This window comes from Lissotriton vulgaris, unplaced genomic scaffold, assembly GCF_964263255.1.
Source record: "Lissotriton vulgaris unplaced genomic scaffold, aLisVul1.2 SCAFFOLD_2400, whole genome shotgun sequence".
In the NCBI taxonomy this organism is placed as follows: domain Eukaryota; kingdom Metazoa; phylum Chordata; class Amphibia; order Caudata; family Salamandridae; genus Lissotriton; species Lissotriton vulgaris.
In genome coordinates this window covers 86,706-103,738 of record NW_028254317.1, presented here as the reverse complement: position 1 = coordinate 103,738, position 17,033 = coordinate 86,706, and the positions used below count along the sequence as shown (strand labels likewise).

At 45.9% G+C, this 17,033-nt stretch overlaps 1 pseudogene across 1 annotated transcript in view; it reads left to right on the top strand.

Annotated features, from left to right (window-relative positions):
• The window catches only part of LOC147659583 (ADP-ribosylation factor-like protein 13B), a 283,841-nt pseudogene that overhangs the window by 183,168 nt on the left and 83,640 nt on the right, over window positions 1–17,033 (top strand). Inside the window, exon 4 of the transcript XR_015307207.1 lies at window positions 15,598–15,847. The product of XR_015307207.1 is annotated as an ADP-ribosylation factor-like protein 13B (transcript). The remainder of the gene's footprint in view (window positions 1–15,597; window positions 15,848–17,033) is intronic.

Below are 17,033 nucleotides of genomic sequence, written 5' to 3'. Positions count from 1 at the left end.
TCTAATCTTGATTGCATTTGCTTTTCAGGAAATCCGTCGTGCCAACCCCGACTTATGGCCCAGCTACGCAGCGCGTTTGGACCGAAGGCCCAGAAATATTGCAAGTATGAGAGTTTGCTTTTGGCCTGTTTGGGGGTGTTATACTTCTTGGCGGGTGGGTTGCCGGGTCTTGGGGCATTCCTGGGAAGGTCTAATACCGGGTAGAAGTGGTTGGGACTAAATCCAGGCCGATTTTTTTTTGGGCTATTTCTGACATTTTGCTCTATGTAGCGTTTTCGGGGGCCTGTTTGGGGGGCTTCCTGGTGTTTCTGGGTGAGTTTCGTGGTCTGGGAGCACTGCTGGGACACTCTAATCTTGATTGCATTTGCTTTTCAGGAAATCCGTCGTGCCAACCCCGACTTATGGCCCAGCTACGCAGCGCGTTTGGACCGAAGGCCCAGAAATATTGCAAGTATGAGAGTTTGCTTTTGGCCTGTTTGGGGGTGTTATACTTCTTGGCGGGTGGGTTGCCGGGTCTTGGGGCATTCCTGGGAAGGTCTAATACCGGGTAGAAGTGGTTGGGACAAAATCCAGGCCGATTTTTTTTTGGGCTATTTCTGACATTTTGCTCTATGTAGCGTTTTCGGGGGCCTGTTTGGGGGGCTTCCTGGTGTTTGCGGGTGAGTTTCGTGGTCTGGGAGCACTGCTGGGACACTCTAATCTTGATTGCATTTGCTTTTCAGGAAATCCGTCGTGCCAACCCCGACTTATGGCCTAGCTACGCAGCGCGTTTGGACCGAAGGCCCAGAAATATTGCAAGTATGAGATTTTGCTTTTGGCCTGTTTGGGGGTGTTATGCTTCTTGGCGGGTGGGTTGCCGGGTCTTGGGGCATTCCTGGGAAGGTCTAATACCGGGTAGAAGTGGTTGGGACAAAATCCAGGCCGATTTTTTTTGGGCTATTTCAGACATTTTGCTCTATGTAGCGTTTTCGGGGGCCTGTTTGGGGGGCTTCCTGGTGTTTGCGGGTGAGTTTCGTGGTCTGGGAGCACTGCTGGGACACTCTAATCTTGATTGCATTTGCTTTTCAGGAAATCCGTCGTGCCAACCCCGACTTATGGCCTAGCTACGCAGCGCGTTTGGACCGAAGGCCCAGAAATATTGCAAGTATGAGATTTTGCTTTTGGCCTGTTTGGGGGTGTTATGCTTCTTGGCGGGTGGGTTGCCGGGTCTTGGGGCATTCCTGGGAAGGTCTAATACCGGGTAGAAGTGGTTGGGACAAAATCCAGGCCGATTTTTTTTGGGCTATTTCAGACATTTTGCTCTATGTAGCGTTTTCGGGGGCCTGTTTGGGGGGCTTCCTGGTGTTTGCGGGTGAGTTTCGTGGTCTGGGAGCACTGCTGGGACACTCTAATCTTGATTGCATTTGCTTTTCAGGAAATCCGTCGTGCCAACCCCGACTTATGGCCTAGCTACGCAGCGCGTTTGGACCGAAGGCCCAGAAATATTGCAAGTATGAGATTTTGCTTTTGGCCTGTTTGGGGGTGTTATGCTTCTTGGCGGGTGGGTTGCCGGGTCTTGGGGCATTCCTGGGAAGGTCTAATACCGGGTAGAAGTGGTTGGGACAAAATCCAGGCCGATTTTTTTTGGGCTATTTCAGACATTTTGCTCTATGTAGCGTTTTCGGGGGCCTGTTTGGGGGGCTTCCTGGTGTTTGCGGGTGAGTTTCGTGGTCTGGGAGCACTGCTGGCTATATATACTTTACTTTGCAAGAGGTTTGAAGCAAATCCATGGTGGCTGAGGGGACTTAGGGCCTAGCTGCAGAGCGCGCGCGGAGTGATTTGGGAAATTTGTGAAAAAGTGACTAAGTCCCCATTTTTGTACTTTTGCTCTTTGGCTGTTTGGGGGTCTTCTACTCGTTTTCTCCTGGGTTGACGGCTCTGGGGCCATTGCTGGGAAGCTCTAATACCGGATAAAAGTGTTTTGGACCAAATCCCAGGCGGAATTTTTTTTGTGTTTTTGATGACTTGCTTGCCTTTGAGGTGCTCTTAGGGGGGGTTCCGTCTGTTTGCGGGTGAGTTTCGTGGTCTGGGAGCACTGCTGGGACACTCTAATCTTGATTGCATTTGCTTTTCAGGAAATCCGTCGTGCCAACCCCGACTTATGGCCTAGCTACGCAGCGCGTTTGGACCGAAGGCCCAGAAATATTGCAAGTATGAGATTTTGCTTTTGGCCTGTTTGGGGGTGTTACGCTTCTTGGCGGGTGGGTTGCCGGGTCTTGGGGCATTCCTGGGAAGGTCTAATACCGGGTAGAAGTGGTTGGGACAAAATCCGCGCGGAAAAGCCTTTAGTTTTGGCACTTTTTGTAACTTAGGGTTCGTTAGGGTTAGCCCTAGCAGCAGGATTGCATGTGTTTCGGGGTGTTCTAGATTTTTCAAACTGAGTTCTGGGGTCTTAGAGCACTCGTGAGAATGTGTAATTTTGGTTGCAAGTCATTTGAAGAAAATCCATGGTGGGAAAGGGGGGATTTGGCATAGTTAAAGAAAGCCTTTGCCACTATTCTTAACTTAGGGTTCGTTAGGGTTAGCAGTATTTCTATTGCATGTGTTTGAGTGGGGGGGATTTCGAGTCTTGGAGCGATGCTGGCTATGGCTACTTTTGCTTGGTTGCTTGCAAGTGGTTTGAATGCAATCCACGGTGGGTAATGGGTAATTAGGGTACTTCGGCCTACTTTTACTTTCAAAGTAAGTTTTGTCACCAGTTTTCTGCTAGGCCTCGTTTTTTGAGATTTGATTGGGGGTCTTCTACATTTTTGCGACTGGCTTTAGTAAGGGTCTGGGTGGGAGCACTGCTAGGAAGATCTAATTTTGTTCTAAAACACAGTTTACAGTACACCTAGCTTGAGGGGCAAGATCCGATACATTAATTTGCCCATACATCCTTCAAAAGGTGACTCAGAGTACGCACTTTCAAAAACATTGTACTGTCTACTAGGAAAAACAATTGTGACTTTTTGCACTCCACAGCCTACATGCCTTATATTTATTTATCAGTGGTGTTGTAATATTATATCACTTCCTGTTTTTCGTTGAATAATTACAGGCCGGGTTTCAGTCTCTGCAATGGGGAAAAAAGGATGGAGTCAGGCTTCACAGTAGCGAGCCACAATTCAGCATCAGGCAGGCAGTGGACAGGGTGTCTTCTGGTGACCAACATCGATGGACGAAGCGTCGGCTGCAATGGAGGAGTGCCGCTAATAGGAGGATTTTTTTTCTGCGGGCAACTTACTTACCACTTCCAACAGGACCACTACAACCACATAGATACAGTATCCCTTGCCTTTTTCTCTGACTGTGACTGCATTTCTTGGCTCTCTCTCTGCTTCTACATTGATCCCTTAACACATCACTTAGTCCACTCCACTATCACATCTGCACCACACATAGTCATTTGTAAGTGCTCCTACGTAATTCGCAAGTCGCAGCACGCCCCAGGCCGTAGAGGACTGGGATGGCCCCAATGATGAAGCATGTCACCAAGGGGCAACCCTGGTGAGTGAGGGGACACCTAGAAAAAAAGCAATTTCTCCTTTTCTATCTACTATACCTTCTGTCAGGTTACGCAGCCCCTAAGCGCCTACCGTACTATGAAACTACATTTCCCATGAGTAGGCGGGAGACTTGCAGACTATTTAGTGAGACTATATGAGAGTACCCTTGTATGTTAGGACAGCACTTCACTGATGCCTGTCTTGTCTTCTGTTACAGGTATCCTTTCCCTGCTGACCCTACCTTTACCCATCCCACATTTTTTATTTTAGTTTGTTATTTTTCTCCCCCGCCTAATGCCTCGAACACCCTGTGTTTACACTTCTGGGTGTTGGTGACATTTGGAGGTGGAACCATATTTGCATCGACTGGATCACGGGGAGTAAACCTGACACCTTCCAGACCAACCCCATTGAGTGTTGTTGTGAATGGATTTATAGTGACCAGCAAGGCTCTCAGGTATCTGGCTACAGAGACCTTATGTTGAATATAGTTATCAATATTTCCACCCACGCCCTGTACTGTCGCATTCTTTCTTCCACAGTTGTCGAAAGTACTAATTACTTTTAACTGACATGCATGCAGTTACAGTAGTGTATGCACTTTCAAAGATTGAGGGATAGGTTTGTACCCAAAGATTTGTTTATGTTCACAATTGTTCGTCCATGCTGTGCTACTTTTTCTTGTCTCCCAAAACCTTTCCCAAAAACCCCCGTACCCATCCATTTTTCAAACCCTAACCCTCTTCCCCCGGGCTGTGTGGTTTTGATTGATGTGTGACTAAATTACAGCAATAAATCCACACACTTGCTGGGGAGGATAAGGTGATAGCAACAGGCTGGTGAAGAAATCCGAGGATATATTCTTACTCTGCTTGACAAAGACCCATGGCTAATGTCAAAGAACTTCAACCGAATTAGTTATACTTTAACATTTGTTAGGCTACAACGTGGCACTGTTCTAGTGTACTTCTGTCACCTGCTATATTCTGTATTGTACCTTTGTATTGCTCAGGAGGACAAACCAGATTTCATTTTCTTTTTTTCATAGGCAAGCAACTGCCACTGTGTCACACCAGTAGTACCACCGCTATGAGGAAATTTTATCCGCCCAGGATTGCCAACCTTATTTGCTGTTTCCCGTGGAGCCAGCCCTGGGCCTAGCCCTACTTGCAAACAGAAATTACAGGTAAGATAGGCGTTTGGTTGGAGGTAGTATAATGGAGTATTAGGAGAGACGAGAGATTTGATTGACGGTAGTACTACTAAAGTCCTAGGACTATTCAGGAAAACAAACTTACTGTTATGTTAAACCCCCACCCACCAGACTCAAAAGCAGTAAAAAACAGGTATGGTCAGATAAAGTTTCAAAAAGTATATTTTTATAGCCCTAACAAAAGAATCTCCCGCAAGACCCTCCCTAACCCCAACGATTGTCCTTCAAAAGTCCCCAAAAATCACAACTCCCAATTCCCACCCCCCAAAAGTCTCTAAAAAAGGGGCAAGGGACACTATGGCAGGGTGCTGTTGGAATTAGCAGCCAGGGCATCATGCTCCTTGCGGAGGGTGGCAAGTTCGAAGCGGAGGCCCTCCACCACGTTCTTATAATTATGGACCTCCTGCTCCAGGTAGGACAGTCTGAGGGATAAGCGGCGCCGGTGTGCCTTGCAAATCCTGTGAGGGGCAGCTGCTTTCTTTGCTGCTGGGCGGTGGCGTTTGGCTTTGGTAGCCCGGCTCCGTACCGCTGGAGCACTGCGCTGGCTGGCAGCCCGCACGGAGGAGGAGGCAGCTGTCCCAGTGGACGTTGTTGTTGTTCCAGACTGCGTCTCCTCCTCCTCCAGGGCCACCAGCCGCCGATATTCAGCAACAGTGGCATCCAGCCTCCGTTGCCGGGCCATTCGAGCCTGCTCCTTCCTCCTTGATGGTGTCTTGGATTTGGAAGGAGCAACTACATGAAAAAAGAAAGACATAGTCTGTAACCAATGCTCCTTAAGATTAACACAAAATGATTGAGCAGAAAGTTGTCACAGTACAAGTAGCAAATTGAAAGCACAGTGCATAACTATTGAGGACAGTATCTATGTAACCTCCGACTTCTTCATCCTTGCTCTAACATTAGTGGGAGTTTAAGGAACAAATTCTACGAGCACTATGGACTTCTATTACAGTCGACTATGACAGTACACCACTCTTATTCTTCTTCTTCTCTCTTGTTTAGGACAATTGGTACGTTATCTTATGCAAGCCGGCATAATGCCAGCGCAGTGAACTTGCACCCGAGAAAAACAGACGCACACCATGGTGAGTGAGACAGACTTGCGTTACTGTACCGGTCCAGTACATGCAGGTGGTGAAGCTCTTACTTTTCTATTACGGGTGGCACTGAGAATACTCTGTTAAAAGGGCTACTGCTTAATTAATTTAGCTTTCACCCTACAGTGCAAATGAGTATTAGAAAAGGAAAATGAAGAAGCTAAATTATCTGATTATCTATCACTTCACATGGGATGTATTTGATGACATATGGGATGACTTTAGGTGCTTTGCTTATTATTGAGTGAACAGTGATACCCCCACACATGAATGACGTACTACTACTAAACTAAAGTTATTAAGGGAGGTAGGGAGTGCCCACCGTAATAACTGGATATATGCTGTGCTTGCAGTTGCAATACAAACTACTGCTACTATTCATGGTAGTCTTTGGACAACGTTACAACTTCTTTTCCTTGCCTTTCCTACACTGGAACGGACGTGCGGGTGCGGTGTTACATGCTCTTCAAAGTAACACTTAGTTCATCCAGTGACCGTCTACTCTCTCTAGATTCACATATGCTATCTAAGAGTCAGATAGTACCATGAATGATCCAGGCATCCATCCATTCAAAGTATATTGCACACATACAGTTTCTGTCTCACCCACCCAGGCTGTTCTCCTTCCACCCATCCTTGCTTCATCATTCACCCAGCCATGCACCATACCATTTTCTTACCTTCCCAGCCACCTCGGGGACCAAGCAAACACATATCATTCTTCTTTGCCAGTCATCATTACATTTCTCGTGCTTCCACACTTACTTACACCCTTCTTTCGCTTTTCGTTCATCCCATCCATCAAGTTCACCTCAGATCTGATTGGGATTCTTCTCGCCAAAAACTTCACAGCTAAGTCGAAGTACATTTAGAGGAGGCTACTACCTGCTTTTTTTATAATACACCCGTGCAGAAAGCACACTCTGCAGTCTTCAATCTCAATGACTAAGGAATGTATAGCTTACCTCTGCCCGCCACCACCGTGTGAACCCTCACAGGCATGTCCTTTTCCGGCACTTGCACCGCCTCCTCCCCAGAGTTGTCCTCCTCGTCCAATGCCACCACCTCCGCGCTGGCCCCGTCTCCAGATGTTCCACCTACAAAGTACATTTAATAATGTTAGAATACACCACTCACTACTATATAATATTTGGTCTAGGAGGAAGAAAGAAATGTGAAAAAAAGTGTACAATTTAATAATTTTTGACTGTGTACTCTAGAGTAAAAAGGTCCCTTTTTCCAGGGAAGGCTGTTGTCTTGCTGCACTTTTTGGCACAACTGATGAATGTTTGCTTTTTACTTTTTAACACGCACCACTTTTTCTCCTAACAGACAGAACCTTGACTTCTAAGAACACGAGCAGGATCAAGTTCAAACCAGGTGAGAGCTCGGCTCGACCACAAGAAATGTGTCCAATTAATCGTCAGCACTAAGCACTTTTCCATTTTCAGTTACACGTTCACTTTTATGACAAACTTGAATTTAATAAATGTGTTTACTTTTAATAAAGCTTTTAAACTTAAATAGAGTCTGTGGTTTTTGGTCCTCCAGACTAGAGTGGATGAGCTAAAGGTTTTCGAATTTTTGCAAGCATGAGTCCGTGCCTCTGCCATCGGTGACTTTGGGAGCTAAATGACTCTGCCACACTATCTAGTCAGTAAGGAGATTGGGGCCGGGGTTCAACTACAAAGTCTGTTATCACTGAGGTATGTGGAAAGTCTAACAGTTACAGCACCTATTATAATTGATAAGCTAAGCGATGCATTATTTAGTGTCCATAGTTCTGTTTGTGCAGATTTGTCCCTGCAACAGTAGTAGAATGGATTGTCCTATCCAAACCAAAAGTAAAGTAGTATCTTATTATTTCTTGGTGGTGGTCATTCACCTTTTTATTGTTGGCAATGGTCAAAGCATAAACATTTAGAATACTTGAAAAGACAATATGGACAATCCCAGAGGACTACACTCAGTGCATAGAGCTATTGCTGACTAGAATGGGAGTCCAATGGAAATGCCAAATGTGCAATCTTAGTTAGCTACACAGACAGACTAATAAGAATAATCTAGTAATACCACACGGAGTCATAGGGATAAGAATTTAGATCCTGTCTACAAGAAGATCAAAGACGATTTAGAAAAAATCGAATGAGGAACGCTAGGAAAAAATAAGTACTCTATATTAAAATTAAAACTTACTGGGGCCAGCAAAGGAGCCCTCGACTGCCCGGTCCTGGCCTGCATCGACAACAGCACCCTCCTCCTCCTCCTCCTGTGTCCTCCTCTTGCCCCTGGGGGAAGCTGATGTACAACATGAAAGAAAGAAAAACAGAAAACATGGATGATATTTATTTCTCAACCAAATCAAACATTTAAAAAAGAACTAACAAAGTAACAAAATATTTTTGCGAAATAGCAAATAGGGAACGACTCCACGGGATATATTATTGACCAATCTCATGTGGTCGACTACGTCATTACTTTAGTATTGCTTGATTTGCGGACCGTCGAATTGGAAACTACCCTATGTAACTCACTAAACAAAGTACTAAAAAGGTTTGCCTAGGATTGGCAGGCAGCAGTCCGCAGCACGCAAAGTGACAGCCAAAGTCCATTGTGATTGAAGATCAGCGACAACACTAAAGTTTCCTACTACATTCACCAGTCATTAAAATACTCAAACTATTAATCCACCACCACTATTTCTTCTTATCGCCATGTGTACAAAGGAAGGACTGGACTTGAGTCTGTAGGGGCTGATTTATAAGGCCCTTGCGGCTCTTTTGCTCCATTGTTGCGTGACTTTTGTGACGCAGCGACAGCACATAAGAGGCGCAATGGTGCGGCGTATATTAACAACGTGACGCATCTGGGAGATGCATCACGTTGTAAAGCCCTGCGCCAATAGGGGTGTTCCGGCGCAAGGGAGGGCGTTCCTGCGCAGGAACGCATCCTAAAAGTGGCTGAGGGAAATCTACAAGATTTCAATCAGTCACTTTGAGGACAATGATGCGTGACTCAAACCCTGCGCCTGCTTGAAGCAGACGTACGGCTTGACGCAGCATTGGGGAGATAGGGCACCCCAGAGAATTGATGGAGCTGCACCATCGTTGCGACGCAACTCCAGCAATGCGCCACCTTTACGGCACAGATGCGTAACGCTTTGGTGACGTTTTGGGCCCATGGCGCGCCGCATTGTAATACGGCGCACCATGGGTGATGGTGGCGTGACGCACAATTACTGGCGCATCCCTGCAACTTTGCAGGGATGCGCCGGTAATTAAAAATCTGAACCTTAGTGTGTAGCATTGCGCAGTTCTTTCAACTACACTCATACATAATTTCACAGGCCAATGAAATGAACACAAAATCTAAAACAAATAAGCATAGTAGCAACACTACTGAGAAGGAGAGCAGTGTACCTGAAATGCACAGAAGATTTTGAAATAAAATGTACCTACAATGTAATGAGCAGCATTATTGCTCTTGTAAAAAAAACAAAAATTTGCAATATAATAACACAGCAGGAGAAAACATAGTAGTAAAGACATAGCTACTACTACTCACCAAGCCCGGGGATCTCAAGGCCAAGGAGGTCGAGCAGATCTCGCTCACGGGTCAGGACATCCGTCCAGCGGTGGGTGGCCTGGTTGTAGGTGCGCCAGACCCGAGAGTGGTGGTAAATGGCCTGGCACACCTTCTCCCACCGCTTCCGGCGCTCCCGGGCCCCGTACCCGGCACTGATCTTGCCGCCTCCCATGATGGTCCTGGGGAGGCGGCGCTGAACATAAAAAATGAGTTGGCCCACCTCCTCCGGGGTAAAGATCTCCCGTGGCATCACTAGCTCCCCCCTCAAACGCCCGCACGGGAGCCGGACACGGGGTGCGGGACCCTTCCCCTTCTCGGGATGCTTCCCGGCTCCCTTCACCATGGTCTGGGCGGAAAGGAATAAAGAAAATAGAATAGGGAAGAGAAGAAAAGAAAAGAGTTTACAAAAGTAGTTTAAAATTAACCAAAAGTAGCAGTAAACACAAAAATATAGGGCTAGAAAAATAGAGGGATAGATAATAAGTAAAATAGATAAAAAAAAACTTCAAACAAGCAAAGGATGGCAGAGATTGACAGAGGATACAAAGACCATGCCCAGAACCATAGCAATGAATGAGAAACAAGATGGCCGCGCCCGTTCACGACCGCGCGGGTAAGTTCGCGCGAGATTTTCCTTGCGAACACGCGCGAGACTGTACTGGCAAACCGCGGACTTTGCGAGATTACACTTCGCGCCCGGAAACGGAAATACGTCAGGCAAACAAGATGGCTGCGCCCTTGCACGACCGCGAGGGTAACTTCGCGTCTTGCGCTACGAGCGGCTCGCAAAAACGCACAAAACCTTGCCAACTAACACGCTGCAAAAAAAACAAATTGCATATTCGCACGAATTTGCGGCTTCCGAATCCGATCTTGCGCGTGTTCGCACCCCGCGAACCCCGCGAAATTGCAGAAAAACGAGTTTTTCAAAAGTGAAAGCACTCGGCAGGGGCAAGAGTTCAAACTCATCATTAGTAACAATTCCCGGTAGTGCTTCCTGACTGGGGCCCCTCCAGAATTCAGTTGCTAGTTGCAACAATTGTATGACCCTGCTCTGACCCTCACAGCAGGCTCATACAATAGCTACAAGTAGGCCACAAAGAAGGTCCTGGGGAAAAAAAATGCACTGCAACAGAAAGCAAAATTACAGATAAGGAAGCAGGTGCCAGACTGGAATTTTAAAACAGTGACACATTAATAAACTAACCCCAAATTAATTCATCTGAGTTGAAGCAGGGATGGTGTGCTTGCTTTTCCCCCCCATAATCTACAGTAATGATGAACCAGAGGGTGGCATTGATGTAACAGAGGGTTGCAGTGGTGAAACAGAGGGTGCTGGGAACCTGTGATGATGAACCAGACGTAGAAACAACATAATTCGCGACCGTTGCGCGACGAAATGTAAGTTCGCAATTGCGAACTGGTACGAAACCCTCGCGAACTGGCAGAAATCCTTGCGAACACAAAAAAAAAAAAAAAACCGCAAATTCGCAAGAATTCGCGGATTTTGCGGATTGCGAGTTCAAAAATCCGCAAATTCGCGAACGCGAGATCCGCAAAATTCGCCCATGCTTACTACCCATTCACAAGATCCCGACGACCCGTGGACGGTAGGAGAGCACAGGCCGGACCATTGGCAACACCCACCTTTGGAATTGAACGGAAGTCTGGAAGCGGAGGGAGCTCAGATGGCCTGAGTAAGGAGTACTGACCGATCCCCGCCAGCCCGTGGAGATCCAAGGGGCAAAGGCCTCAGGGACACCAGTGGCAGAGGGTCCCGACACGAGAGATGGATCCATCGCCGTCTCACCTGCACGTCCCGGGGAGAAGAGGAACTGGTGCGCAAAGGAAGGAGTCAACAACTACCCTTCAGGTGGAGCTACGGACTTTGTGAGGTAGTACCCTCATCGTCTCCTCCATTCACACGCAGACTGTGGAGTTGGAGCAACGCTGTGGAATAATACCCGGCCTAGTGGAAACCTGACTCAAAGGGCCTCCGGTATATCTCGTGGCAGGAGAATACCCGCGAGAGGGGCATCCTAGTGAGAAGAATGTCCTTCAAACTCTACCCTTGCAATGTGAAGCCAAATTGCTGACAGTGAAGAAACCGACGGACCAGCAGAAGACATCATCCTAGTCTAACATCTGGTCATCCTGTTTGAGGTCATCCTCAAAAGCCAGATCTCAGTGGACTGACCAACACATGTCCACGGCGAAAGCAAAGAAGAGCACCCCCACCGATAACCAGGACGTCAAGCCAAGAAGAAATAAAGTTTCAGCAGCAATTTCCATCACCGTCATCAAGCAAGCAGCTGAAGAGACTCGATGTAAATGTGTAATTATTGTACATTTGTGTATTTCCTCCCACAGGTTCGGACTCTTGCTTTTCCTTAATTTTTATTAAAGTTTGGGAGGAATGTAGTGTCCTAGCTGACACTGTTAAGGGTTAATATTGTAAAGCCTACACTAAACACCCACCCACCACTGATGTCACGAGGCACGTGACATCAGTCAATAAAAGGAGCCGAGCGCACGTGCTCGTGGCTCACTAACCCACTACCTAACTGGTGTCTGTGTCGTACTCATTTCTACCATGTGGGCCTAGGGCCCACGAAGCGACACAGCCTAAAAAGTTCAAAAAATAAATGTATGCGGGTGATCGATCCTGCGTTGATCATCTCTAGGTAATTTTTCGAACCTTTTCTGAGCAGTATGTGTGCAGTACTGTGGACAGGTCAGCTCGCCTTTATTTGATTTAAACACGGGTCATATCGCAAATCCTTTTCTTCAAGTTAATAATATCCAATCTATTTTATTATTATGCAATAACACGTTTATAAGAGCATGTCCTTGTGGAATAAAAACATAGGGGCATATTATCAAGAAAGGGCCTTACATTATCCCCGCTTTTATCGGCAGTTTCCTGCCGATAAAAGCGGCGATAATGTAACGCCCTTTCTTGCTAATATGCCCCATAGATTCCTTTCTAATTTTACTATATAGTAGTAATCAATAAACGTTTCAATGTGTGCTGCTCTAACGAAGGACAAGCAAGAAACCAAAACTCCTACATATCGAAGTGGTCCATTGATTTTTATTTCGCCAAAGTCTGATCGAGGTTTATCAAAGCACTCAACGTCATACAAAAAGTCACCAGATAGCATTGGTACACAAATATTCCAATGAGCCTTTATACACATGAAATAGGTAATAACAGAATGCATAACATAAACATACCAACAAGTGCAAATATGCAAACAAATTCAAGATCAGCAGATGAGTTTTCTGCTGGATATTTCTTTAAAATGTTCTCTCACGAGCCACCGTGAGTCATTAATCTTAGCTCCAGATGGGGGGGCGCTCCACAGTTCTTCTCACCATTGGGGATCCCCGCCTCTTTTTTTGTGGAGGAACGGCTCGGACAGAGACGCCACCGGATGGAGTGAGCAAAGATGCCGCCCGGGTGCGGAATGTAGGGTCAGGCACCTCACATACTTGGCCCATGGCCCCGGACTCTCGGTATAAATAGTACATATCTTATTGCTGAACGAGTTTCTGCCTGGACAAACAGTCCAATCTATGTCTAGAGTCCTTCCAAAGTTCAGCGCCCTCTATGGGTATGGTATGGAGTTTTAAACAGACCGCAGCAAAAACATCACAAAACATAGACAGGGTGAATATCTGTCAATGAATAGAGGTTTACTATACGTAACAAATATGTACTTAACCAAGATGTATCTTGAAGGTACGAAGACGTGGAGTTCAGAATAGTGCATTTATACTTACTTGTATATACCTAGCTTATCAATATTTTAGTTATCGATATTTTTTTCGTTATGGTATTCTTGTAGCTCGATATTTCTGTAGTCAACATTCTGACATACAACCCCGGCAGGGCCTCGTGCAACAGAAGTTGTCAGCCATGTAAACATGCAAATTGGCCCACAGGCTGCAAACACAACTGCCCTCGCCCAATGAGCACACACCGCCCTTTACAGGGAGCAGATGCTTTTCATGCGGTGGATACATCTATTACTCCACAGACCAGTGTCTCTGAAATTCCGTTTACACTGGCACTGCTGGAAGGATATCATTCATTTCAGCTTATAATAAGCACATGTTGTCGCCACAGAATTGATTATTCATAGAATATAAGTCTGCACAAAGTGGATCTGGAAGAGAATGTACTGGATCAATGCACAAAACCCATTAGATTCTTGTTGTATTTGGTTGACCAGTTAAAGGGATATGAGGCTTGCCTGTCAGTTAGAGCTGATGGTCTTGGAATTGGATAACCAGGGGCTCAATTCCCAGCATCGTTTTAACACCCTGTGATTCTTGGCAAACCTCATAATCTCCCTGTGCCTGAAAAAAGAAGAATAACACGGTGTTACAGCTGGTGCTCTTGTAAAGTGCTCTATTTCCTTAGGGCCAGTTTTGAGCTGTAAAAACTGCAAACAATGAAAGATGGACTTTGGTTCAACAATCAATGTCCGTTGTGTTTTACACGCATCAGATATAGAGGTATGAGCTTCATTATATAGTGGTGGTCGTTTTTTATAAGTTCTTTACTATGTATTGCGGTTTATGACTATTTTTAACAAAGCAATTTCCAGGATGACAACATTTTCTCTTAAACAAGACTCAAAACATAATTGTAAGAGTGCAAAAAAATGATACATATCTGTAATAAAATGTACTTAGTTGCATATTTTTCAGCTTGCTTTTCATTTCTTTTAATTGCCCATACAATTATGCGTTATGGCATTCCCTAGCATCTCTTTGACATTTCTAAATATAGAACAACTGGTAATCTGGCTGGCGTGTTGTGGAATTACTCTTAATTTACAAACAATCATCAAGAACCAATAATGAGTCAAGGCCAATATATAGGGGATGGGAGCGGCGGGAGAATCTTTTGACCTGAGTTCAGTACACTGACTATGTTCTGTTGGCTAGGGTAAGCTGAACGATGAGCATAGGGGTTAAGACTTTTTAAATTTCATTCACCTATTGCTAGGGGTATGAACTAATGAAGTATCATCACAACAGTGTCCGACTCATGAAAACGGATGACGTGGGATTTAAAATGTTGACAAAAAAGGCTTATTAAAATAAAAAGTGTCCAAGTATTAAAGTAGAAGCGACACAAAAGTGCCATGGATTCTAATGAAAACGAGAACAAGCATTGGCAAAGCGAATTGGTCTGACTTGTATTTACAAACCACGGCTATTGGATCTGCCAGTTCTTTGGTACGGGAGAAAGCTGTCAGGTGGACCTAGCAGCAGCAGCTCCTAGCAGCAGGTCAGAAGAGTGCAGGGCATGCTCACTGTGAGAGCAGTGTCCCGACTGCAGGGGGGAAGAGTTGTAAGGTGCACTCACAGTGTAAGGAGCATCCTGGCAGCTGGGGAAAAGAGCCAGCGTCCCTGCCTGGCGGAAGGATCCGCCAGGCAGGGAGTAAAGCAGGGCGGCCAGGCACACAGAAGGAGCAGTGAGTTGGCCGCAAGGGAAAGGAGAGGTAACATATCTAATATCTGACGAGTCACTACATTTCAGAAAAAAATATTGAATGTGAGATGATAGTCCATAATTTTCAGATCTGAAATTGTCTTTCATGCATCGCAAAGGAGGGGAAGCATACAACCAAACAGCCAATTGAAATATGGCTAATCCAAGATGTGGTTGACAATGTTTCACACCAACAGCAGAAGCGTCTTGACCAGTGAAGCAAATGAGTGAAAGAGGCTGGCTCAAAGTCCAGTACATAAGTATATTACGTGCTTTTTGAAAAACCAAAGGCAATGATAAATGCCAGACCTAAATATGAGCCCATTGGCCCTTGGTTGGGTAGTAAGAGGCACTCGTAATTGGGGTGAACTGTACCCCCATAACCATAGGTCCTGGAGCCAATGCAGCTGCAAACCTGGTGCTAGCTATGCCCCAGCTGATACCAAAGTGACACAGCTTTAGGGTGTGAGTAAACTATCGTCCTTTATCGCAACTGCTGCAGGATTCTAGCGGTTCTTCTTACCCTAGATACACAAACATGTGCTTTAAAAAACAAAAAGAGCCAGCGAACAAACACCTCATCAGATGTGCTTGGTCATACGCATGAATTGCATGGAACCCATTCCTTTTACTTATCTGCACCTTCTTACTTTTGTCCCTTTGCAGCTTGCTCTTGTGAGGCGACCTCTACAGTAGACCCCCTGAAGACGGAGCTCCGAGTGGACAGATTTGATGTCACGCTGGTCGATCTGGCTGGAGGGCAGCGTTTCAGAGGGACGTGGCGTAACTTCTATACCGAGGCTCATGGCATTATTTATGTGGTTGATTCCAGTGACTTGGAGAGGGTTGAAGAAGCCAAATGGATACTGGCCAGTGTCCTCTGTCATCCCAAGATATCTGGGAAGCCACTACTTTTGTAAGGATCAATCTGCTATTGAATTTCTATATCTCTCTATGTTCATGTGATCTGGCTGTGGTAGGGATTTAATGTGCTTTGGAGTGCACATGTTTGGGACAATATAAGTTCTATCAAAGGTAACATGAAAGAGAAAATAAAAGCCTGTAGAACAAATTACTTACCTTCAGTAACACCTTATCAGGTAGAGATGCTATGTAGCCGCCAACTCCTTACCTTAGAACTATCCCCAGGCAATAGACTGGATCCGGAACCTTTTCGTGAGCAGTACCCCTGCGTGACGGTATGTGGTGTTGTTCGTCTCTGCGTGGTAGCATTAGTGGGGATCATGCTGGAAGTGACATGTGCTGTGCCTAGAGAGGCAACAACCTAGTGCGCTTACCTCAGTTTCTTTTCGTGACTTTCCATGCCGGGAACACAGAACTATGAAGAACCCCTGCCACTGGGGTGGAAAACTAGGGGACAGAAAGGGGAACAGCTTTGACCCAAGAAATCTGTTCACAGAGTGGGGAAGATGGATGGCTCAGTAAGGAATCTGCAGCGAGATAGAGCTTCTACCAGATTACCTTAGAATAGATACCCAAGTAATACCTTCCAGGAGTTGGGTCTGCAAACCTAATTTAAACCAGAAAGTCATGTAGGACCAAACGACCAAAGTGTCCATCCAGAAAGACGTGACTGTCCTGGCAGTAGTGCTTGGTGAATGTGAGCAGCGAGGCCTACATTGCTGCCTGGCAGATGTCCAGGACCAGATCTCCATGTGCCAATGCAGGGGTCGCAGTCTTTGCTCTGGTAGAATGAGCAGCAAAACCCCCTGGGTGTTGCTTCTTGGCTACTGTGCAGCAGATTTTAATGCAGAGGATGATCCATCTGGAGATGGTCTGTTTCTGCACTGCCTTCCCTTCCTTGGCCCCAAAAATACCCCACGAAGAGTTGATCATCCACCCAGAATGGTTGTGGGAGGTCACGGTAGAACCACAAACTTCTTTTGTGGTCCAGCCAGGGAAGTCTCTCCTCTTCCTTAGAGAGAAGAGACAGAACGTAAAAGGTAGGCAAAGTGATGGACTGGCCTACTTGGAATGGGGTGACTAACTTCGGCAAGAAGGATGTTCGAGTCCAAAGGACCAGTTTTTGGGTGAAAAAGAAGATTTAGGGAGGGTGGGAAGACAAAACCTTTAGCTGACTG